Source organism: Balaenoptera musculus, chromosome 4, assembly GCF_009873245.2.
Source record: "Balaenoptera musculus isolate JJ_BM4_2016_0621 chromosome 4, mBalMus1.pri.v3, whole genome shotgun sequence".
NCBI classification, from domain to species: domain Eukaryota; kingdom Metazoa; phylum Chordata; class Mammalia; order Artiodactyla; family Balaenopteridae; genus Balaenoptera; species Balaenoptera musculus.
This window is the reverse complement of record NC_045788.1, coordinates 55,176,288-55,202,957: the sequence shown is the minus strand read 5'-3', so window position 1 is coordinate 55,202,957 and position 26,670 is coordinate 55,176,288. Positions and strand designations below refer to the sequence as shown.

At 41.2% G+C, this 26,670-nt stretch overlaps 1 pseudogene; it reads right to left on the bottom strand.

The window, feature by feature from the left end:
• Positions 1–1,996: 1,996 nt before the first annotated feature.
• LOC118894873 lies at positions 1,997–23,683 on the bottom strand (annotated as a pseudogene).
• Positions 23,684–26,670: the final 2,987 nt, after the last annotated feature.

Sequence of the window (26,670 nt, the reverse complement as noted above, 5' to 3'; positions counted from 1 at the left end):
TTTATGACTTTGGAATGTGGATTTAATATTCTATTGTCATGAATAGATATTATAAAACAGAGTAGAGAATTCGTTTCTGGGTGCTAATAGGAAGGGGAGGGGAAGAAAGGTTTACAGCTGGCATCAGTTTTACGGCCAAAATAAAGAGCCCTGCTTTCACCCCAATAGTACACCACAGTGAAAATCTTGTGAAAATGGAGATTCTCTGTTTTTCAGTGTTCTTATTCTAAGAGCTCATTTGGGGCCAATCTAATTTAATCAATATGTATTAAGTGTCAAAAATGTGAAAACTAATATATTTGAGAATTTGGGGGTTGAGGGAGGAGGGAATAAAAATTGAACCTTACAATCCCTATTTTTGAGGAGATCACAATCTAGAGAGATAAGCAGGTATGTGCCTAAAGAACCTGAAACAGGACTGTGTAAATTGTTGCAGCCACCAACAACAGGCTCCCACCTCCAGACTCCTCTTCTAATCCATCCTCCTCATGGCTGCCTGAGTTAGTTACCCAATATAAAAGTCTACTTGTTTCACTCTCCTGCACAAAGCTCTCCATTGCTTAGAAAAATATAGTCCAGACTCCTTAGTACAAGGCCCTTCAACATTTGGTCTGAAACTACCTTTTCATATCCAAATAACGGTCTGGAGAACAATGGGTAAGAAAAAAAAAATAGATTCTACTTGAAAAGACTAAGGATTCCAATATAGTTCTTCAAATAGTGTATGGACATCCACTGTTTCTGCAGGACTCATCCCTTCCTAATTTTTGTCTTCAGCAAGAGAACTAGTTTCTAAAGAAGGATGGAGTCATGTCAACCAGGAAGCAGCTGGGGCATTTCCTTGCAAGGACTGGTACAGAAGGAAACAAATGGGTGTGTTACTATGAAAGAAATTCACTGATATTTGCATCTCCTTTTCCTAGCCCCTCCCACCTCAGTTCTAGTCCATCAGAGAGGAAAGCGTTGTACTTCTAAATGTCTCAGATCTCTTATACTTCATTCAGGAAGAGAAACTGCTCTGAGATCTCCCCTGAATATAGAGGGGCTGGTGAGATTTGGAGACAGAGAAAATTGGTTAATATTTATTAGGTTGAGGCAGCAAGATCCAGCACTGTGGAGGTGAGAGTTGAGGAGCCTTAGAATGGGAAGGCTTTTTTCTTTGGATTTGAGTTTTTTAGTGGGTGGGGAATTCATGCATGGTGTAGAGACAGGTCCTTCTTTATGCATCACTCCTACATCACAGTATGCCTTTAGAAGGGAGACACTGTGAGAGCACAGCAGGTGGTGGAACCCCTGAGCAGTCGCTAGGGAGCAAAATGTCTGCCTGAACTCCCAGTATAGTCAGGAGGTCAGCCCCAACACGGGGAGGAGTAATAAGGGCAGCACCACGGACCAATGCTGGCCATCCTCATTGTGCCCCACGAGCCCCTAATAAACTCAGTTTCTGTGCAGTCTCAAAGAAAAGGCAATCAGAGTTTGAGTCTTCCACCAGTCAAAGTAGAGTGAGTTCAGAGAAATTTATATTCGATTTAGAGATTTAAGGAATGCATCTTATATCATGTTTTAAAATCCTTGTATACCAGACATAGTTCAGGGGCTGCTTCCAGATAAGAATGCTCGGGCCACTGTTTCCAGATTCTTGAAGACCCTTTGCCATGCCGAACCCCATACACACAGGTCTATAGAGGACACCAAAGTACACTTTATGGAAAAACCCATAGGCAGAGCATTGGGTCCTGCCTTGGAGTTTCCCTTTCGGGCTGAGGAGAGGCTGGTGTGCCTTTTAGCAAGTGTCCCAGGTTATTCTGACTGGGGGCACTCTTCCAACCAGACTTTGAAAAACACTGACTTAGACCACTGGCTCAGAAACCCCCTCTCTCCGGGGTGCACCGCTATCTGTGGGGAAAGTTCATTTTGTTTGTGTTATCCTGGCTCGGCTTCTCACTTTGCACAGCCCAAGTATCTCAGCAGATTTACATTTAAGATCCACACATACCCATATGTTTTCTACCCAGTATTAAATATTTGTTATCTTTAATCATATTTTATATCTCTCCTACTGAACCGCAAATCTCTCTGGGGCTGAGACTTCATTTTATTCATTTGGTTTACTCCCACTTATACTTGCCACAGTGCCTTGCAACTAATAAGTGCTTAATAAATGTTTGTAGAATGAAAGGACTGCAAAAATAATTAGGTGTTGTTCTGAACCAGCAGCTTGCCTAATTCAGTTTAAAACAAAAGACAGTCAAGAGAGGAGTATGAAAAGATGACATTAGTGAGAATTCATATCCATTTCTAATATTTTCATTTAAAAGGAGAAACTTAAAATATGGTTTGGAACAGTTCCTTAAGGCATATATTTTAATTGCCAAAACGTTTTTGTTCTCCCCCCATGTATTTAAAATAGCTGCTCTCTGGGCTTCCCTGGTGGCGCAGTGGTTGAGAATCTGCCTGCCAATGCAGGGGACACGGGTTCGAGCCCTGGTCTGGGAAGATCCCACGTGCCACGGAGCAATTAGGCCCGTGAGCCACAACTACTGAGCCTGCGCATCTGGAGCCTGTGCTCCGCAACTAGAGAGGCCGCGATAGTGAGAGGCCCGCGCACCACGATGAAGAGTGGCCCCCGCTTGCCGCAACTAAAGAAAGCCCTCGCACAGAAATGAAGACCCAACAAAGCCAAAAATAAATAAATAAATAATTTTTTTAAAAAATAGCTGCTCTCAAAAAAAAAAAAAAAAAAAAAATAGCTGCTCTCTCAGTAGAATATAATCACTGGAACATGAACAAACCCAGGCCACTCAGCTCCACTCTACAGGCACGTTCCATTAGAACTCTTCTCAGCTGTCTTGGTTCAGGTCTGGAAAGCACTCCGCGGACACCTGGGACGAGGCGGCTCTCCCTGCCCTTATCCTCCCTAATTTTTCAGTCAAGATGTTTCTAAGCCAAGATGGGCTTTCTAATCCCCAGAGACTCCGATAGACTGAAACTCGAGTACCTGTATTTTTAAACAACCTCCTCCTGGGATTCTAGGAGCCAGGGCTAAGAGTCACAGGTGGAGTCCTGGTAAACAGAAAGCTGGCCTTGGCCACTGGCTACCCGGAATTTCCTGGTTGGCCGGGGCTGGAGTCTGCAGGCTGTCCCCACAACCACCAGCCCCCACCCCTGCCGCGACCTGTTCACCTTCTCAGCTCAGGCTTGTGGGCACTTTATTGGCTTCAGAAGGGAGAAGCCCAGGCTGCAGGGTTCCCAGGCTGACCACTCACCTTGCAGAGAGAGTTGAGTGATGTCTGGCCCCTCCCAGGTGCTCAGGCGGCCACTCCTGCATTCCTACATTCCTGGATTCCTGGGAGCATTTCTACAAGCACACCCTCATTCCTGGCAGGAGGGGACCTGTGTTGGCCGTGGGGGGCAAACTCTGTAGTGCAGCAGCCCTTGTAGATGTATCGCCTAGGAGTACATGTGAGTACTTGTCAAACGCCTAGATCCATGAATCCTACCATCGCACATAATAGAATTTTGCCCATTAAATTCAGTGAAAGGAACTAGAACATTGTAATGAGTTGCTTAATGAAAATAATGGACTATGTAAGGAGGAAGGGAAAGCGTGAACCTGCAAGAGAGGGATGCTGGGCAGCCAGCTAAGTTTACACACCAGCTAAGTGACTCCTGGGCCACTGTGGTCAGACAGCATGTGATTCCAATCTGTGCTTGAGCAGAAGAACAAATTGCTATACGTCATAAATCTTCCGGGTCATCTGCAAAGAGCTGAAACTGGGAATGTTAAATCCATGAATGCCAAGGATGCATTCATATATCAAAATGAACATTTGTGCCGACAACATGAGTCCAAGTGAGAGAAACATGCAGTTGCATTTATGTGTAAACGTGATAGATAAAAATCTATCCATTGACTCTTTGAAACAATATCTCTACAGCCCCCTATATTTCAAAGTCAGCAATAGGTATAATAAACAGATTTTTCTGAGTCAAAATCAGAGCATGTGATTTGAGAAAATATTTTTTCTGCGTTGTAAATGTATTTATAAAGAAGGTTGCCTTGGGCTCCTAGGATGACAAAAAAGCTACAAAAACAGGGATGCTGACAGGAAGTGCTAAGGCTGGAAGGAGGGAAGTTCGTCTGAAGAAGGCGGCAGGTCTGGATCACACAGCACTTAGGCACATGTGAGACTGCACCTGAGCAAGAGCCCAGGAGCCCAGGGGACCCTACAGACAGCCCGGGGGCATCCAAGGGTGTGCCTGGAGAGGAAGGGCCCCAAAAGTTCAAGAGAAGTCGAAATGAAGAGGCAGAAGTGTCCTTCTCCAAGATCACCCAGGCAGTTGCATCAACATCTAAGAGATTAGAATCCACCCCAGGGAGTAGGGGGAGGAAGAAGAAGAAAATCTGAGAGGTAATTTTAACTTGAAAGTGACTGAATTCTAAACCTGAACTTGCTGAGAAGTGTCTGAATTAGATTGAGTTTACTCAGAAATGACTAAATTCAAAACGTTCTGCTGCGTCAGAAATTACATTTATAGTAAGAAGATAAGACAGTTTTGCACATCTGAGTGGGTGACTGGGGAAGAAAAAGCCATCTCTTAGGTTTTGTTTATTCTCTCCTCCTCCAATGGGCAAGGTCCCTTCTTTCACTGAGGCCAGGGCAAGAGTGATGGCCACTCCCTGAGGTCTCCTTCCAAAGCCACTGTAGTGGGAAGTGGCCAAGCTGAGGCCACCAGCAGAGGCAGGTGTATCTATGCATTCCGCCATTCAGTTACTCAACAACTGTCTTCTTTGTGCTCCACACCCCCGAGCCCTGGAATTCTGAATCAGGGAGCCAAGGGGAAGTCTGGGAAGCCAAGAACAACCACACCAGACTCTCCTCTAGATAGACAGCCCCTTTTAAAAAACTTCCTTAACAACGAAACTTTTTTTTTTTTTTTTTTTAACCTATAAAAGCCAGTATTGCCATTGTGGCAGGGAAATGAGCACACACACCCACCACTGCACTGGGAGTGGCTTTTCTGGAAGGCAATTATATACTCTGTATCAAAAGCCTTTAAAATGTGCACACCTTCTCAACCAGAAATTCTAGGTCTAGAAATTTGCTTAAGGCAGTAATTAAATAGACCAATATAGTGTAGTGGTTAAGAGCCAATCCTTGATGTCAATAGAATCTGGATTCAGGTCCTGATTCCACTGATGAGCTGAATGAAATTTTGGACAAATTACTGAAGGTGAACTTCAACACCCTGTGTGAAATGGGGGTAACAGGAATAGCCGTCGCACAAGGCTGTTATGAAGATCAAATGGAAGTATGGAAATGCTCCACACCAGTACACCTGGCAAGGTACATAAAGATGATGGCACAAGGATGGTCATCACACCATTGTTTGTACAAGGGAAGAGCTAAAAATGCAATGAAACTAATAATAAGTGAAGCATTAAACAAATTATGATGCACCCATATAATGAATATTAAGCTGTCCTTTAAAAATGTTATGGAAATATATCTGTTTTGCTATAGAAAGATATTTACAATGTATCATCAAGTGAAAAAAGCAGGCTTACAAACTAGTATGCACAGCATAATCTACTTTTGTTTATACATGCACATATATGCATAGCAAAATATATGAAAAGATGGACTCGATATTAAGATCAATGTCTGTGAGTGAGATATTTTTTTAACCTGTATTTCTTTGGCTTTTTGTATTGAATATGTATTGTGTTTGGAATAAGCAAAAAAAATTTTTTTCACGATGTCACTTTTAGTGCAAATGCTCCTTGGGAAGTCATAGGTAAATTTTATCAGGTAATTATCAAAAATCAAGATGATCCCTCACAGAAGAATCCCAAGTAATAATGTAGAAGGGGTGAGGGGAATAGAAAATCACGATCAAAAAAAACACAGTAATAATTGCTGCAGGCAAGATCCACCACTGGATGCTCAAATTTGTGGGTGAAAGTTCAAGGAGTAGAATAGTTACATTGTCTCAAAGGATCTCCCTCAAGATAGCTATTAATTACCAAGGGGAAAACAGTAGCTTTACCATGGAAACGACTGGCAGACAGCAGCTTAACAACATAACCACGTGACCAAGGTTAACATGACCAGCAATGAGACACATCAACACCATGAATGAACCCCCTAATGTGATGTCCTGCATGAGAAGCACATGTGACTTCTGTAGTACTCTTGCCAAAAAAGGCACAACTTCCGTCTCACCATGGGAACACATCAGACAAACTCAAATTGAAAGATAGTCTGTAGACTACCTGACCAGTTCTCATTAAGAGTATCAAGGTCATGAAAGATAAGGAAAGACCAAGGAACTTTCATAGATGGAAAGAGACAAAGGAGACACGACAACTAAGTGTAATGTGAGATCCTAGTTTGGCTCTTAGAGGAACTAAAGGACACTAGTGGAGGAACTGGGGAAATCCAAGTAAAGTCAGTAGTTGAACTAAGAGCATTATCCTAATATTAATGTCTTAGTTTTGATCATCGTTACATGGTTATATAAGATAGTAACATTAGAAGAACCTGGGTAAAAGGTATATGGAACTCTCTACTATTTTTGCAATTTACTTATACATCTAAAATCATTTAAAAATAAAAAGTTTAAATACAAAGCAAGACTGAACAAGCCTAGGTACTTGGGGTTAGGCATTATTGGGAAGTCCCCAAGACAGCCTAGGCAGTAAAGGTCTCAGTCCTATATTTCCTTCTCCTATTTGAATAGAAAATATTGCTTTTACAACTTGTTAGGCTAAAATTAGATTAAAGCAAACATAGGGGAACGTAGCATACCAGTTTTCAGCGCACAGCCACAGAACATTCACAGATATTACTAACATTCAACATTTCTCTTTTGAATTGTCACTCTTCAAAAACCATAATTTCCCCATTCCAGTTCATTGGTTCAATTCCTTTTTTTTATCTCAACAATCTTCTTTTTTTCAAGTCATATCTGTAAGTCAACAAAAATTAAAGATCAAAGTCCTTTGTATTTTAAATATCCCCAAAAGTGTCTTTATTATTGCCCATTTCTTTTCTTTGCCCTTTCAGAATCAGATATAAAATGTTTGTTTCCTCAGTGCCCACTGAACTGGTATCTAAAATCACCAATCTGCACAAGTTAGTAGACCTCATGCTTCCTATGGGAACATGTTTTAATCTCCCATTCCATGCCTCTTGGTAATGAAAACAAGTAGCAAACAAAAACACAACTGAAGTTATTGGAGTTTGCTTATATTATTTCATTAATCCTCACAACAACCCTCCAAGTGGGTGTTGTACCATCTCCATTATACAGTTGACAAAACTGAGGCTTAAGGAATGAATTAATTTTTTCAAGGTCACAGAATAAGTGGCAGAATCAGGTGCCAGGTGCCAGGTACTCTGTGATTTATTGTTTGCTGTTTTCAAAACTTGTGTGAATGTTCATTGATGAATACCACTGATATTGGAGGTCAATCTAGAAACCTCTGGAAATCCAAAACTGCTGGTTGAGGAAAGAATGCCTATTGCAGGTAGGAGCCTGCTGACATAGACTGCTCTTTCTTTCTTGTATAGGGTAACTAAGAATACACAGATATGATTAGAACAAGGTAAACCACAACTACACCATGCAAATCAATGCAAGAACGAAATGGAAGTTTGATAATCTAGGGTTTCTCTTTAGCTATACAGAGATTCATTTTACATTTTAATGTGCAAAATTTCACTTGATGTAAAATGAAGACTAGATTCTCTAATCACTATAATTCCACATGTAGAGACTTTTACTGGAGGGAGGGCACCACCTCCTCATGGATATTCTCTTCCCTCCTCTAAACCATCCTATGTACATCTGCCAGATTAACCTTCTTAAAGTTTTAATTACCTCATTCCTCAGCTGAAAAAGCTTAAATGGCTCCACATTGCCTTTGAAATATTGTCTAAATTCCTCAACAGTCTGGCTTCAATCTCTCTTTCCAATAAAATTTTATCATCAGTTTGGATAATTTCTGTAACAACTAACAGAAATCCCAACTCAAACTGGTCTAAACAGAAGGAAACATTTTCTCATATAACTGGGTGAACAGAAGTTGGATGGGCTTTGTGGTGACTTAATCAAGTGGTTCTGGTCCCAGGTCCCTAGGATTGATTAATTTCTCTCTGTCTCTCTGTCTCTCTCTCTCTTTCTGTGTGTGTGTGTGTCTCTCTCTCTCTCTCTCTCTCTCTCTGTCTCTCTGTCTCTCTGTCTCTTCCCTCTGGTCAATCATACTGTACTCAAGTCAAATGAAAACACACATTCTTGCTTTCCCACTTTGTCATGGAACTTCCTGCACACCATTTCTATTCATCCTTCAAGGGCCGCATCTTCCATGGCTCATCCCTGTTTTTCCCAGCAGAGAGCCTTGCCTGCTTTCTCTGTAATTCCATGGTACGTTATACTTGTGTCTTTGGCCCTTACTATGACCTGTCTTGTAAAAAATTCACCTATATCTATGCCTCACCTGCTGTACTAAACAATAAGGTCCTTGAGGGCTGAGTCCACATCCAGCCCCTCTCTGTATCCCCATTTCCTGACTAGTGCTTTGTACAAAGGCTCTCAATAAATGAGCCAATCAATCAACAAACAAGTCAACCTTATGAGAAAATCTGCATGGTTACTTGTCCCAAGGCACCATTTTCTCCCTCTCATCTGGTGGTCTTCAAGGCCTAACACAAATAAGACAAGTTTTTGATTTTTAGTTAAACATGCCACTCTCATTAAATAATAAAGAAGACTTCCTTTTTAAAAAAAATAATAAATTTCACAAAAACTCCTAAACGTTGGGTTGAAAACAACTAGAGGACACTCAGGTTTAGAGGAGGAATTTTCTGCAGAAAATAGAACTCTGAGCAGAAGAACTGTTCCAAAGTCTAAAATGATCACGGGGTCCAGGCTAAGCCTGCCTTGTGTCAGTGATGTTCCCTCTGTGTCCCTACTGGCCTGCACATTATCCTTGTCTAAGTGAGACACCAGGCAAAACCCAGCATCTCTTGGCATCAATCGCTCTCTAAACCCATTCAGAGGCCCAAAGTAGTCTGCTCTAAGACCTGCCTGTCCAGAGTGGAGTCCAAGAGAAACCCTAGGGGAAATTACATGGTAAAGTCAGGATCCCCCGACCACCTCCCTACCCAGAATCATGACCCACATAAAGCACATTGGAATCTGTATTATATCAGAGCAAATTGGACACCAGTTTCCTTTAGTTAATAAAAGCCAAGAAGTCAGCAAAAGCATCATGATGCCTGAGTGCTCCGTGGGAGAGAATGGGTTTGCTTTGGTGTAGGATGAAGTCAGTGGTCCGGCACTGGGATTCATTTACTCACTCATCCTAAAATATTTAGTAAGTGTCTGTTAGGTGTTAGGTACTATGTTAGTTATGAACTTTAAACTTCTTTGGGCCCAGCTGGAAAAGCCGACCCTTTCTTCTCCCAAAGACACCTCCCTCATCCATGACCCAACAGCTCAAGGTCTCCTCGGGATGTGGAGCTCAGGGTCAGCATCTTCCAAGTCACAGTGCAGATGTGGCCAAGACTCACTGCAGGCTGTGGCTGTGATAAGCCGGCTGGCCTTGCCCCAGGGGAAATGCACCCACTCATCCCTTGTGAAAAAAGCTGTAAGAACATATTGCTTATGATTTGCAACTAAAGCCTCACTGTAGATCATGGCACAGGGCAGTCCTTTGACTATGCTGAACTGAGGTGATCAGCCTAACACCAAATTTTGAGGGGTCTCCATTGTGATAGACAGTGGCTCAGAAAGGGAGCTGCTGATAAGGAGGTAGCTCACTCTTCCATCATTCATTCATTCATTCATGTATTGATTCATTCATCCAACGTTGAGAACCTCCATCTGCCAGGTTCTTTGCCCCTGAAGAGCTAATAGTCAGGGAGACAGACATGTTAAACAAATAATTACCACGTGCTACGATCAGTGCCATGATAGAAATAGGCACAGAGTGAGGGAGCACAGAGAGGAAACGACAAACTCTGCCTGGAAAGTCAGAGAAGGCTCAGAGAGAGGGTAACACGGGTTCAAGGAAAGATGTAAACACTGGAGATGTTCGAACCCACAAGCTATTCCCGAGCCTTCAAAGTAAGTATAAGTGAAGATATGAGTAGATTTACTTTAAATATAGGAAGAGTTGGAAAACAGCAGGTTAGGACTTTTCAGCAAAATATGGGGATAAAATCATTTCATGAAGACAACCCAAGTCGCTGATCATTTTCTTATTGACAATAACAACTTCTTTCCTGAGGCCCTTCTCTGTCTCCTCAGTTCCCTGTTGCTTTTGGGTAAATATCCACCTGCTATTTTACAGTATTCCTGCTTAATTGGCAAACAGCTGCCTCTAGGAAATAAGATATTATGTTCAAGTGTGACTATTTTTTCCACCCCCATCTTAGCACCAGGAAAAAAGACTAAGTCAAGAAAATACATTCTTAAAATAGACAGCTTATTTCAAAAAAAAAAACAAAGAGATATAAAGTTAGTGCTGAGAATTCTATCTTTTCTACGGTGTCAGCTTAGGATAGACAAAGACTATACAATTATGATCTGGTGAGTTTTACTGCATTCACAAAGCAACAGGAGCAGACCTAGTCAAATGTTAGTGATCTCTTCTATATCAAGTTAAAGAATTAGCTACCCCCTGAACTGCCTCTCTTGAGAGTGTTTTTATTTGAAACTTTTATGGCCCTTGGAACTTTTGAGACTCTTCAGTAGAAAATTTCCATGGTCTGGGAGCTGGATTTCTGGGTGAGCGGAACGCGGCCTCTCTGCTCAGTATAGCATTCGGTAGGACATGCAGAGAACAGGAGCCCTTTGGAAGAGAGCCATGCACGTGTGATGGATACATGCGTGACTAAGACCACCTTGACTGGCAAAGGGAGAAAAACAAAAACATCAAGGCATCACTGGTTAAAGGGCAGCCCAGAGAGAGGGGAAATTCCTAAAGCACAGAATAAATAGTGCAGTTCTAGGTGCTTAGGTCCACGGAATGGAAGAGATTTCCCTGGGGAGGTACTGGGGCTAGTACTGTTGTGTACAGCTTGCTAAGGGAACCGTAGTTCACAGCGTCCCTATCTCTATTTATTGGTTAACATTGATGTTAACATATAAAACAAAGAGTTAAATTTTTCACCCAGAAGACATCAAGATTGTGATGCAGGAATAAGAACACAGTGTCTTATAGATGTAGCAGATCGAGACCCAGAGAAATTTCTGAAGACCCAGAGAAATTCAACAGCCTTCTTATAGTCCCAAATAACTTAATAATATAAGAAATTGCACAGCAAATATTTCCAAACTGAAGATGGAAATGTCCCTGCTGGCAGCTCTGATCCAGGGCATTTTTCTGAAGTTGAAAGGGGGCAAAAAGAAATGCTTTATAGGAATGTGTATATGTTCCCTCCAGGTCATCATAAAAATCACAACAAATCATAACATTTTGGAATTCAAGAAAATCTAATAAAATTCAACTCCTCCTTTTTATAGATGAAGAAGACGAGGCCTCAGGGAATACTGTGACCTGCTTAAAGTAATACAGCTACCAAAGTATATGAAAAAGCCAAAACTTATGCTCGAGTCATCTGATCCCAACTTCAAACTATGTCCAATGCCCCCCCCCACAAAAAAAAGATAATGAGCAACAGTAAGAAAAATAAAATCTCTACTTTTTCAAAGAGGGAGATCATTCTGACAAACATCTGCAACTTCATGTAAATACCAGCCTTAGTACTAATTTGCATTCTCAGGCTATCACTCTCCTTGGTGAGTACCGTTTGTCTGATACCTGCTATGTTAAGTTAGGCTTCTTTTAATGACTATAATGAGAGACTGTGGCTCTAGCTTTCCAGGAATTGTTCCATATTCATCCTGATCCTTCTTGGTTTTACAACTTCATTAGATAAACTAGAAAATATCTTTCTTCTCCTAAGAAAATCTCTCCAAGGTTGCAGCTTGGTGCATTTAAATCTCTCTGAGGAGAGAGCAGAAATAAGAGCCAGTTGGAAAACAACTGGTCCTCTAGCAGAATTCTCTTGAGAATTCACATGCACACGGCTCCCCTCTACCACTGCAGCTCAACATTTGCTCTTGGTTTTGACCTGTTTCCGTGTCCTGGCAGCTGCCTCTGGGCCTCTGCATCCATGAGAGCCTGTCCTGGTTGAACACGTAGGAGGGTATCACCCATCCACATCCATTATCCCTAGCCCGTGCCTAGTTTCCTCTTGGTCACCATCCTCACCTCCCACCCCTGCCAAAGACTTCCAGTCACCACTCCTTTGGTCCATACTCCTAATCTGTCCTAGGGTGGGCGGGACAACCAAGCTCCCAGAGCAGAGGTTTACACACGTGTAGAATTTCCTGGAGCAATTAATTATTTAAAAATTTTTTAATCACCACATTTTTATTTCGCCCAGTAAGTACATGTTTAAAAAGCTACTGTCATCTATTAGCATCATTATTTAATAAATAATATTTCTGCAGGTTCTGTTTTTTTTTTTTAATAAACTGTATTTTAACTCAAAGAGAGTAAGAGCGGCATTATCTTATGTAAAATTAGCTTGTCAAAAAACTTAATCCATTGTCCTCCATTTTCTTATTTCTCCTCAGTTGGGTGAAAATTTATTACAAGCCTACATTTGGGAACAACTGCCCTACGATCTAGAGGTCAAATATCTCTAAGAGTCAGGACAGCTACAAATTACCGAATTTGCACATAGGGCCAGGACTTGGGTGAGGAGAATGAGGCATTGGCCTTGGATGCAAAATTTAGAGGGATGCCGAAAACTCAGTAATCAAGATAAATGTTTTAATAAAGCAAAATTAATGCAAAAATCCATCCATTTTGAACAAAATATTAAAATCTTCAGTAAGGACAGGATCCGTATTATATCGGTTTTTCCTTTTGCCACAACTCCAATATGGCTCTGACAGCTCCAAATGCATGAATGCAACCCATGTTGGGACCAATGGAAATTAGAGAGTGTTCCTTATATGACGCTGGGCTGCCTGAACGGGGGGCCACAGTGCAACCTCTGGGCCTAGAGTGGTCTGTGCGCTACCAGTTCATGATTATCAAGTGTCTCAGAAGAAGGTTTACACTCAGGAATATAGGTAGGTCAAGGCACACTAGCCAGAGTTTTCTTTACAAAAGGAACTGATAAACTTCAAGCAGAATGAAGGGAAATGTTCACCAAAACACTCAGGTCTGAAAATTCTACAAGAAGGAGAAAAGGGCTGTCCCTTAAACACCTGCCCTGTGTGCCAAACGGAGAGGGGATAAAGGATCCAGGCCGTGAGCTCAGTCTGGGGACCCTGTCTGTATGCCAACAAGAGGAGTCAAGGCCATATGGCGGCATTCTGCTTCCCTTCCTACACCGGAGGGGACAAAAGAGAGGTAAATAAAAAAAGTGAACTATGTCCCCCTGAGAGGCACTGAGACTGTAAAGCCTCTCTGTTTGTGGTCTACTCGTAAAGGCTCATATTTATTGAGCACTCCCAGTGCTTAGCACTTTCATACACTACCTCATTTCATACTGATAACATCTCTCAGAGGAATACATTAGCCTTTTTTCATAATAAAGAAACTGGGGTCATAGTAGTATAGCTGAGACTTGAACCCAGGGAGTCTGATTCCAGAGCCCGCATGCTTAACCACTCACTATACTGCCCCTTAGGAGTTAAGACAGGACGGAGGCACTTTCTCAAAATAATATCGATGGAAGGGTGTCTGGAGAATATACAGTCTGTCAATTCCCCCAGATATTTCAAATTGCAGCCTTGGATCAAGGAAGAACTCTAGCAAGCTGTACAGCCATCAGCTTGACATTGAAGGACATTATAATCTAACGTTGAAGGGCAAAACAAATCTAACACAAAGATGCTGTTGAAGGCATCATCCACTACCTTGACACAGTATCCTCCTTACCAAGACCCATGGGGAAACATTTCCTGTTACTCTCAGTATCAGGAAAAGCTGTATTCTTCTAAATAGTCACTTTGTTTACAAATGTGAACAGAGTAAATTCTGTTCCTGTTTGGTGTCCATCTTTGTTATGGCTGCTAGGAATTATTAAGCCAAATTTATGTCCCACATCTAGAAACTCTCCAGGACCACATACCCATAATAAGTCTTTTTGTATACTATGCTCACTCCTTGCTTTATTAGTTTCCTACCTATATTCTCCTTTGGTTCTGATTTCCAAAGCTATTTATTTTATTCTTTCCTTAATTTATTATACTGTCTCTAATCTCTTACAAAATGAGGTGCTGAATGAATTAATGAATGAATGAATACATGCATGCATGAATGAATAACAGCCAAACAATCAGTTTGTTTTTTTTTTTTAATGAATTGGAAGAGATGTGTGACACCTATAAAATTCCTGAATCCCAAATTGGAAGCCCAGAGTTGATCAACAAGGCAGTGCCTGGGGCCCTATGATCAGTAGGGTTCAATAGAGGCAGTAAGAACATCTTAACTAGCAAAGCCATGGTATAAGTGGACAGGATGAATGATGACCTCATGTTAACAAAGAGAGGAATATTAATGCTACCCTGAAAAGCATTTCAACCATCCTGGGGTCCCTGCCAATGACAGAGAACTTTGAGGACTGGGTTTCCATTCATGATGCTGATGAAGGCTTGAACCTGAGACTTCTTATTAGACATTCTTGAGTCCATCATTCCAGGCTGCAGTGTTCGACAAGATATGACTATATACATGCAAGATTGAGCTATGTGTTTGCATTGGCTTGCCTCTGTGGTTTGCAATTTGTAACTACACACCATAATTATGCTTTCTGGTACCAAGTTTATCCCAGGTCTACAAATCATTATGTGATTTCACTTTTGAGGGACCCCGAAATGCTCCCAAAGCTATCCCTATTCAAGTCATTTAAATCTTTAATTGTTGATTCAATAATACAGCCCCAGCAAAGCCAGGTTGATTGGTCTATTCCAAATGGTCAGCAGAGGAAAGGGATGTCCAAGAGGAAGGTAAATTTGCCTGAAGAGGAATCACATGAGAGGAGCTCTGACTAGGGCCTTGCTCAGGGTGTGGAAGCAAATACACTCTAAATTCTGTGTTCAAGATTCCCCTGGTTGGATCCTGACTGACAGACTGATTAAGCACATCACCCCATGTCTGGGCAGTAATCTGGAACTTAATGATGCATGATCATTCCAACACTTTTTCTAAATGATCATACCTGCCGTAAGAAAATGTCCTGTGCTAGACTGGAAATATGTGGAGAAGGCCTTCATGTTTTTGAATCAATCAATTAAGTAACAAGTATGTTTTTAGTCATCACCTATGAGTTCATCATTATGACAAGTTTATTGGTGAAACCACAAAAGAAACCAAGACCTGTTTGCTGCTCTCAAAGAACCTACTCTTTAGTTGGAAGGATAAGACACTCATTAAAAATGAAAGAATCCTTATAATCAAATCATTTGGCAGGACTAACAGAAGTTCAAAAAGGAAGAGAACACTGAGAGTGGGATTTGTTAAAGCAGAGGTAGAATCTGAGCTGACCTTGAAGAGGAGGTAAAATTTGATGAAGAGCAAAAACTGAGAGAGCTCATTCCAGGTTGAGGAGAAGAGAAGGAAGATGGTAGACAGAATGAGCCATAGTCGTTTTGAGCTAATATTAGAGTTCTCTCGTCACTCTGGTTGGCTTAAGAGACGCTGACAGATACTCCAGGAAAGGAAGCACAATTCTTCCAAGACCACACAACTTAAATAGTTTTGCAGAAGCAGCTCCAAAGTTTTGCTTTCCTTATTTACCAATCGGACTTCATTTGATTCTTTCCCCTTCCACATGGGTCTTACTTTCCCAGTTATATTTTGATCTATAATTTTGAAAGCACATTTATTGGCGTTTGTAAAGAATGTTCAAAATACAGTTACATATATTTTTCAGTGGGAAGTCTTACCCTTCCAAATGGCTCTGCCACAAGGACTACTGTTTCTCACTCTCTGCATTGGGATGAGGGCGCACTTTCCAATTATAAAATTAATGTAACATAGCTCCAATTTCCTGTCTGCTTCTAGCCATGTGGGAGATCTTCATTTTTCTTGGAGATGATGATGGAAGTGTCTGAATAATAAGGGAATACACTTATCCTTGGGGATGGGGGCAAGGAGCTAATTGATTCATAGCCAGTAGACATTTAGTCTCAAAGCAACCAGTGACGTTCCCGAAGCGACTAGAGTTAACTGGAGCCTACATTCTCTTGTCAGGCTAAGGGCTTTAGATGAACCAGGGAGAGGAAAACAGCACATTCTATTTCTTCATAATAAATCTCCCATCTTATTGTCTGAGACATTTTGCTCTCCTGAGGACATAGGGCCTGCTTCTCAGGCTTTTCCAACTGGCTCTTTCTTGCCTCTCGCCCATTTATATTAAAATGGTTTACTGGGATCCAAAAGAAGCAAGCTGCCACATCAAGCTTTTTATTTTCTTCCCCCCCCCCCTTCCCCTGCTCCCCTCCAGTCTCATTTAGACCCTTTTTCTTTTCTCCCCCTTCCCCACCTCCCCACCCTGGTCCTCCTCAGCCATCCATCATTACCCAGGGGGTCTCTTTCTACGGGTCTTCAGAGAGAAACAATTCCTAGATTGGATTGTGAATCAAAGCATTATGAGACTCTCTAACTCAATCTCAATTACTCTTTGGCGCTCCGTTTTATGAGTGAGAACTGCAATAAAATAGAAATTTCTAAATTTAACGAGCATTATACAATGCAATTATTTATTACAGAAAGCTGTTGTTTATATATTGCCTGAGCTATTGATTAGTGTGAAAAGGGCGGTGTACAGGAAGCCATATAAATCGATCATTATTTAAAGTGGTTAATCAAGCATCTAATTTGTTTCCATGAGTTTTCCTCCAGTAATCATGCTGCGTAATACACAATGTTCCAATGGGCTGTAATCCACAGCCACATACCAACCCTAGAATAGAATCAGCAAGAGATGCAAAGAGATGACTTCCTCATTCTATTGTTCAAAATGCGGGGAAAAGCAATTCAAACATAGCAAACCATATTTCTCTTCCACATACCCATCCTCGCTTTGCTCCCTCCCCTAATAACCATAAGCTGAAACCACTTAAGAATTACAATTATCCGTCATCATTATCACCCATATTATGATGAGGTTGCTACCCACTGCAGACGACGCTTCTGAAAATGAAAGATGCTCTTCTGAGAGATTTTTGTTTGTTTGTTTTTTGCTTCATAGGTTCCTTCGGGCAGAATGGGGGCAGGGGGGAGAAAAAGAGATGGAAATTCAGTCAGGAAAACAATTAACTAGCATAGCTTCACTGCACAGTAACATCAAATCATACAGCAATTAGACCTCTGCGAAACCCCGGTTTGGTTTCATGTGCATTTAAGGATGAAAACTGATATGTACACTGAGCTGATGCTGGACTGCCAATGAAAAAAGCCAAAGAGGTAAACATTGTAAAATTTCCTTCTCTGCCTAATCACATCTCTAGAATGGTGATTTGGGCTAAGTATTTTTAGTCTGTACATAAGAAAATTCACCTTCTCCCTCCTTGAGCCTTGGTAGATCGCCAGAGAATTGTCTACCATACTTTTTTTTATTTCCAAGTTAAATATAAAAAAGTCAATGTTTGGGACTTCCCTGGTGGCGCAGTGGTTAAGAATCCGCCTGCCAATGCAGGGAACATGGGTTCGAGCCCTGGTCTGGGAAGATCCCACATGCCGCGGGGCAACTAAGCCCGTGCGCCACAACTACTGAGCCCGCTGCGCCTAGAGCCCCTGCTCCGCAACAAGAGAAGCCACCGCAATGAGAAGCCCACGCACCGCACCGCAACGAAGAGTAGCCCCCGCTGGCCGCAACTAGAAAAACCCTGCGCACCGCAACAAAGACCCAACGCTGACAAAAATAAATAAATAAATGAATAATTTTTTTTTTTAAAGTCAATGTTTGCCAAAAAATATATTGCACTTGTTGACGAATAAAGGCGTTATTTAACCCATTGTCCTCACAGATCACCAAAGCCTTAATTGTTAAATCCAGGAAAGTAACAACTAAAGTATCCCCCAAAGCAAGGCAATGGTGCTTTTAAAAGAGGGAAAGATCTACCAAGCCTTGTGTGGCTAAGCTTTACTGCACAAAAGAAATTCACCTTTATCTTGTAAAAATCCCAGTATAGATTACATAACCTGCAAAATATGTATATTTCCTTTCCATTTTTTTCCTAATTTAGTGATTTTTCCCTTGGGAAGTTTTTGGTACAATAGGAGTTAATTTATAATTCAGCAGGAATTTCCCTATACAAAGCTATTCACAAAGTCTCATCTTCCCCTCTCTTCCTCTGAAGGTGTTTATACCATTTGACAATGGCTTTAAAAAAGAAAGTGACTAAGGCATCTGCTTCCCTTATTTTTAAATAAATTATTTTGGAATAATTTTAGATACACAGAAAAGTTGTAAAGGAAACACAGGAAGTTCCCATATACCCCTTACCCAGTTTCCCCATTTTTTACATCTTACATTAGTATGGTACCTTCATCAAAACTAAGAAACTGACATTGATAGATTGCTATTAATTAAACTCTAGGCTTTATCTAGATGTCACCAGCTTTTGCATTACTGTCATCTCTCTGTTCCACCACCCACCCTCTGGTACCATGCTGCACTGAGTTATATATCTCTCCACTCTTCCCCGATCTGTGACAGTTTCTCAGTCTTTCCTTCTTTTTCATCACCTTGGCTGTTTTGCATACCGATCAGATATCCTGTCACATGTTCCACAATCTGAATTTCTCATTATTTTTTTTTCTTGAGATTAGACTGGGGTGATGGGGTTTTAGAAAAAAAATAACACAGAGGTGAAGTGCCCTTCTCATCACTTCATACCAGGGGTACCTGATATCCATATGATGTCACCGATGCCATTAGCCTTCATCCTTGGTTAAGGTAGTGTTTGCCAAGTTTCCCCACTCTCGGTTTTACTATCTTTCCCTTTCCTTTATTTATTGTTTGCAGGAGAGTCACTAAGCCCAGCCCACACTCAAAAGAGGTGGCGGGCGAGAATCTCCTGGAGAGGGAAGTGTCCACATATATTACTTGTGGAGGGGAGTATCTAGGAATTACACTGTAAGAAAGACTTGTCTCTTCTTCCCAGTATATTTATTTATTCAATCAGTTGCTTCCCTTAATTTTAAAATAAGACAGATCGTTGAGGTGACGAATATCTTAACTGTAGAAGACACAAAGAAAACACGTTAGGGGTTTCAGTTTTCAAAGAAATATTGTTGTTTCCAAGGCTTTTTCAATAAACCAAATTTAATATTCATTTAATATACCTAGGGGAAAATATACGCATAAGGTTATACGCCCACTCTCTGACCCCCACCAGAGCTCAGTGTATATTACACAAATTAGGTTTATTTATCCCAAGCTGTTTATGAAGACAAACAGCCATTTGAAATTTTGGCTGAAGCATTTTGGTTCAGCGATATTCTAGTCCCTTCTCAACCCTACTGAGCCACATGATTTGTTTGGCAGCTGTCTGGCTGCAGTGGAGGCAGATACAACAGTAACAATACAGGCACATGCAAGAGAAAACACAAATTGAGATGATTCCCAAAATCAGTAACAATTTTTTCCACCAAGAGCCCCATGATCAGAACCACTGATTTATTAAGTCCCCTAGGCTGGGGGTTGGATCACTCAGGGCTTTTACCTGTGTCCACATGTGATTTAATAAAGATGATACCTTAGCCGACTCATCAGGCATGAACACACAACATTCTGCTTGAATAATGGCACAGATGCCTCCTTGCAAGGCAGTGATAATGTCCAAGGCCATTCTATTCTGGAGGACAGCTTTTCTCACTAGAGACATTTCGGCATTCAGTAAGGACAAGCTTTGCTGGCTACCATTTAAGTCTTGCTGGGTGAATTTAGTAAGGGCTTCTATGTGTGCTACAATGTCCTCCAGGCCACTGGAGGGGAGAAAGATGGCGGCCAAATGATCACACCAGTAGAAAACAGAGCATGCCCATCTGGCCTTGAGGAGAGGGAGGTCGGCAATTGTTATTACCGTGGGGCAGATTCTCCCCTGTGCCCAGGGAAAACCCAGGGTACAGGGGTCCAACCATCCAGGTGGAAGCCATGCCCAAAGATTTGTGCCACACAACCACTGGGTCCCCTTCACAGCTACCTAATAAATACCTGGACAGTACAACTAGTCAGTGCCAAACAGCCACTATCCTTTACTGTGACAGAATGACTGCACAGTTCCAGTGACATCCATCCCATATCCCTCATGCCATTGAATTGGTTTTTCTGTTCCCAACACAGGGGTGCATGAGTGCTCATATGTCCATAAGCTGGGGTAAGCCACATGAACCCATCCCAAATCTGAGTGTAGCCACTCATGGCTCTGATGGTGGTGTTCTTAGGACCCTTCTGGGCAGCAGTATAGTTTGATTGACAGAAAAAGCATATCCATGCCCAGTGTCACTGAAAGTACGTGCCACAGGCCAGGTTTCTGAATCAGTATTGGTAATGACAGGTGAATTGAGTACTAGTCCTAGCTTGTTCTTCCTTAATGTACTGCCTTAGTGCCTTCCATCCCCTCCCTGGAGTGGTCATACTCACCATGGTAATCCCAACGAGCTAGAGAGGGCAGCTGTCCACATACCCAATAGCTGGATCCCATGCAAGAGATCTATGACATCTATAAAGCCATCACAGTACCTGAGCAGAACTGGGCATATTTGTCATGTTTATATCCTACAAGGCAAGAGTACACAAGCTGCTGCCACCCGGCACACAAAGCAATGGGTGATGGCATTTAGGGAAAAAAATCAATGTGAAGTTAATAGGACCTTAGGAAATAGAAATCTGGAACTTTGAGACTAAGTCTGAACAGAGTCACTATACTTTGGCTCAAATCTGAGTCAAACACCTAAGATCTAAGGGATATCGATGCAGGAAAGGAGGAGCAGAAACATGAATTTCAAAGAACAGAGTCAATGGGAATAAGAGACAGTGGCCACGTCAAAACAGGCTGAGTGTCAAACACTTCAAGAATCAAGATTCAAAATTCTGTCTGATATCAGGCCAAGGTAAATAGGAGCTGGACTCAGACCTCAGAAAATAAGGTTTGTAGGAACAAGAGAAGAAGAGTCCCCACTCCAGGTACTGGGGCTAACAGGATCTGCTTCCTTTTACCTGGATGGCAGTGCCTTATTTAGAAACAGAGAAATCCAACAGCAATATCAGCTACTCTGAAACGAAAAGTTAAGAGTAAAAAAAGAGCCAAAGAAGAACTAGAAGAAACCATGTGTGAATATTTCTATCATTTTTAAAGTAAAAAGAACGTTTTAAGTGAAGAGGGCTACTACAAAAACACTCCTTATCTCCCTACTTTAGTTTGTAACCAACTGAGAGGTAGATCCTGGAGTCAGAGAGATGATGAACATTTTCACTGATAAAGCAGATGTCAGGGAACATAGTTTAAGTCAGTAATGACAATGGACCTGCTCATACTGTACCCCAGAAGTTGACTTTCCCAGTTACAGGCAGTGCTGACCACCTGCAGGCCTACACCTTTGGGCAGACACCCTATAAAACCAGGATCAAAGGATGTGTGCTGTTTGCAGAAAGGGGACAGACTCAAGGCCAAGGGCGAAGGTAGCTGTCTCTTCTCCCAAATTCACCACTCAGGTAAGTGTCAGCCCAAACAGGAGCCAGGTGTGTTACTCTGGTAGAGGTCCTCCCACATGAAAAATATGAAGAGTAGAGAATAAATGTTCTCCCAGTAATAAGCACAACACCAAGTCCACAAAGAACAGATTGAAATATTTGAGTAGAGAAAAACTATAAATGTCTACATGTGAAGAAGAAGAAAAAAAAAAAATATATATATATATATATATATTCAATTATTGCTATATCCTGTAGTTAACGTTCTATAATGTCACCATGAACACTGAATTAGCAAATACCGAAGCATTGCTCCTGGGGGAAATATATGCCTAGGTTCCTGCAAGCCTCTGACCCCAACATTTTTGTCAACCAATTAATACATAATCTTATACATACTTCTGTTTAAAGAGACCTTATTTAATATACACTGTTGATTCATTAACACTGAAACCATGGCCAACAGCTACTATAACTCATGCCTGAACAAAGCTAATCTAACACGTATTTTCTCTGCAAGGCACATCACAGCCTTCTTGCACTGAGGAACACTAGACAGCATTTCAGCACTACCTTTTGGGGGCCATTTTAAACAGTGAAATCACCAACAAAAAGCATCAAAATGTGAAAAACATGGCACTAAATAGACTGTGAAAAGGACACTCATTTACAGTATGAGATGTGAAACAAGAAGGTTGAAGGTTGCCCTATTGGACCTCAGCTGGGAATTATCGAGTCATGCGATTCAAATTTTTCACTGCTCTGCACATGTCCACAAATGACCACAAAAAACACCACAAATATTGATTTGGGGTTACAAGGAAATTTTAGTGAGTAGGCAAATTTGCAAATGCAGAATCCATCAATGAGGTTGACTATATACACACACACATTTCAAAAGCAAATGACAAAATGAGAATTCCTTCATATATGTCAGGTGAAAGAGGTATTAATCACTACACAAAGAGATTTTGTAAATTAAAAATAAAATGCAAACACCCCAATAGAAAAAAACAAAATCAAAGGATATGAATCATGCAATTCACGCTTGAAGAAATACACATAATTTCTGGAGAAAAAAACTCTTCGAAACTTTTATACAAAACCCCAACCCCTCCTTCATACATGCTCATGCACTGTGGGTGGGAGTACAGCTGGGCATAGCCACTCTGGAGGCAATGAGGAAAGGCTTCAGAAAGCTCATCTCACGTAACCCAGTAATGCCAATTGTAGTAAGTAATCCTAAGGAAATAAATTAGAGATAAATAAATAAATAAATTAGTGTAAAGATATATGTCCATTGATAATTCTTTTGCCCATTGTTTATAACAGTAGGAGAAAATGTGGGGAAATTTTGTACTTCTTTTTTTTTCTTTTACTTTTATTTGCATTTATTTTTTTGCAGCATTTATTCCCGGGCCATAAGTTTTTGTTTCTTCAGTTTCTTCTGGGATATCTTTTCCTCCTGTGCAACCTCCTCTTCTGATTTAGGAACAATCTGTTCTTTTTCAGTAAGGATCATCTCAATGTGGCAGGGAGAGCTCGTGTATGGGTTGATCCGACCATGAACTCTGTAAGTCCCACGTTGTACCTTGGGGGCATTGTTCACTTGGATGTGCTCAATCTAAGCCCTTAAGTTCAGCATTACTCTCTGCATTTTTGAGCATGTGCAGTAAAAATTCAGCACTCTATTTGGGCCACCGACCCTGCATCTAGCCCCACTGTTTGGCCTGCACACACCTGTCAACTCCATCACTGTAGCGACAGAATGGCACACATTGCTTCTGTAAAGTGACATCCTTCATACACTTGGTGGCTTTTCAGATATGCATACCCTTAATGGCATGGGCAGTTTCACGAGTGTTTTTAAAGTGAACACGAAGATTTGAAGCTCTTGATTTGCATGATTTTGTGCAGTTATCTGGGTCAAATGAATAGCAAACCATTTTTAGAGGTCACCTCAGGCCGCTTACCAGAAAAGCGAAATCTTGTATTTCTAAAAACAAAACACTAGTTACATACATTATGACATACCCATAGAATGGAATACTATACAGACATTAAAAATGACGTTAAGGGCTTCCCTGGTGGTGCAGTGGTTGAGAATCTGCATGCCAATGCAGGGGACACGGGTTTGAGCCCTGGTCTGGGAAGCTCCCACATGCTGCGGAGCGACTAGGCCCGTGAGCCACAATTACTGAGCCTGCGCGTCTGGAGCCTGTGCTCCGCAACAAGAGAGGCCGCGATAGTGAGAGGCCCGCGCACCGCCATGAAGAGTGGCCCCCGCTTGCCGCAGCTAGAGGAAGCCCTCGCACAGAAACAAAGACCCAACACAGCCAAAAGTAAATAAATAAATTAGTAAATAAAAATAAAAATAAAGGAATTCCTTTAAAAAAAGAAAATGACATTAAAATACATGCCTTGATATGATACAATATGTGTGCTTGTCTTATGTCATCTTAATTAATTAAAAAACATATATTGTCATGGAGATTTGTTCCCAATATATTTATAAGTGAAAAAATGTTATAAAACACTATTCACAGCATAAGCCCATTTTCATGGGTCCACAATTATATTCATCAAATTTTTAAGAGTAATTATCTATTAGGGGTGGGAATATCAGTATTTCTTAAAACTTCTTGTCTTTTCAAATTATTTCTATAAATCACTATGCATAGCTTTTGAAACAAAAATAATATTTAATGTTAATGTCCTATATCTGCAATGATCTTAGCATTCTTGATTTAAAAAAGAAAGCTGATCCTTTCCTTGGTGCTTCCAAGATTCGTAAACATTTTTATCGTTTCAAAGAATCAAATGGATTAATTCAAAGAGCTAAATAGATTAATAGGTTTGGTAAGAAGAAGGACCTTTTATGGCTGGTTTATGAGAAATTGTGGTTCTCCTTGTATTTCCTTTCCTGCCTTCAGACATATGCCCAGTTCCCTTTGATTTCAGCTGTAGAATCTCAGGCGGTAGGCTGAACTTCACACACACGGGACAACACGTGGATGTGATTACATTATAAGTGGGATTTCCCTGCTCTCTGCAGAGCAAGAATACAATCTAGCAGTTCAGTGTGCTGTGGGGCTTTTGTCATTTTGTAGTGTGCCTTTGGTAGCTCTTCACTACAAGGCTATCAGTTTAGCTGTTGGGGAATGTGTGGTAATAAAAGATGTCTTCCCTCTCACCATATGGAGCTATTCTACAGAGTGTATGCCCTGCCATTTCACTAACTATTAATAGAGCCATGCCGATTTCTCCTCCAAGCTGTTACAATCTCTTTAAAAGATGATGTCTAAATTTGTATGCAGATATTCTGATTCCCACAGCATCTCCTCTCCCTTAAGCTTCCTGAGCATAATCTATACCTTATTTTCAAATCTGGAGTAGTCAATTTTTTTTCATGACAATATCCTTTTGGGATAGGGCTCTAGCTGACATATAGGACAACGGATAGTGCTTCATCAGCAAAAAAATTACGGAGCAGGTGTGATGAGCACCTCACACTGTGAGCCAGGAATTATGGGGAGACATGTAATCCCTGCCCTGGGGGAACCTTTTATCCAAACGAGAGCTCACAATTTCCCTGAGTTAATATCCTCCATCCCAAGGAAGTCTCCCGCAAGGGCATCTGTCTTCCACGTTTATCTTCCAGGCTGAGTATCTCTCCCTATTGAGGAACTGAGAACTTGCCTCAGATTTTTCTGGGATAAGGTTTATCAGAATAAACACACTCAAATCTACCTGTCATATCCACGAGGCACTTGGGCATTTTCCTGGAATCTCTTGAGCCTAAAATCTGAAGCTCTAAGGACATTTCAAACACTGTGTGTGCTCTCCTCTTTAGCATGCTTGAAAGCTTGGTGGACGCTGAGCATATTATTATACTAGAAGGATACTGAGATATTCTCTCTCCAGTGACATACTAATAGGTGGCATGTTCCCAGCGCTGGGAAAGTCAGTGTTTGTACAATACGCTATTATATGTTGTTGAAAAAATGTAAAGAAACAAATAGATCATAACCTTGTTAAGATGTCAGTCATCCTTTTTTTATGAGACTCAGTGTAACTTAGTGGAATAAGCATGGCTTCAGAGTCAGGCAGACTAGGTTCCTTTCCTGTTCCACTACTTACTAGCTCAGTGATGTTGGCCTTACTGCTTAGTATCTGTGAGCACAGCCTTGTAGAAGGAGCCAATGAAATAATAGCAACCTAATAGAGTTGCAGTAAGATTCAATTAGATAATGTAGGTAAAGTATGGGGCAGCAAGGGCTCCGTTAGTCATACCTCTTCTAACTGTGAGTGACTTTGAAGGAGAATAACTTTCTGCTTCACTGGTATACAGTCATTCATGCATTGAGCAAGTTTTATTGAACTGCTATGTTGCTACTAAGAGCCAGGCCGACATAACCACTGGGGAATCAGTGTGTGTGTTGGGAGGGGGTGGGGAAGGAACTAGTCCCTGTGGCACAGAACTCACAATCCAGCAGGAAGGGACAGGAATGTTAACAAATAAACATGGTCAGCGGGATAAGTTACATAAAAGGTGTATTATAGACAAAAATTTACAGCGGAGGAGTTGACTAATGTCTGATTGGTGCATTCACGCAGGGCTTCAAAGAGGAGACGAAGGGTGAGCTGCTTCTTAAAGCATGAATAGGAGTTCCCAGACACACAGGTGGGAAGAGAAAGGCCCTCCAAATAATTTGACCATGAACAACTAATGAAAGCCCCTACTTTAAATGCCATGCACATTGTAGATACTCAATAAGTATTTAATGAGCTTACCACTTAGTCACGGTAAAGATCCACATAAAGGTACATATGTTGTGGACACTAATTTCACAAATCTCAACCACTGGCGTGCAAAACATAAAATCTTTTTTTCCCCCTAAAGCCCACCTTTGTTTCTTTGTCAAGCACCATA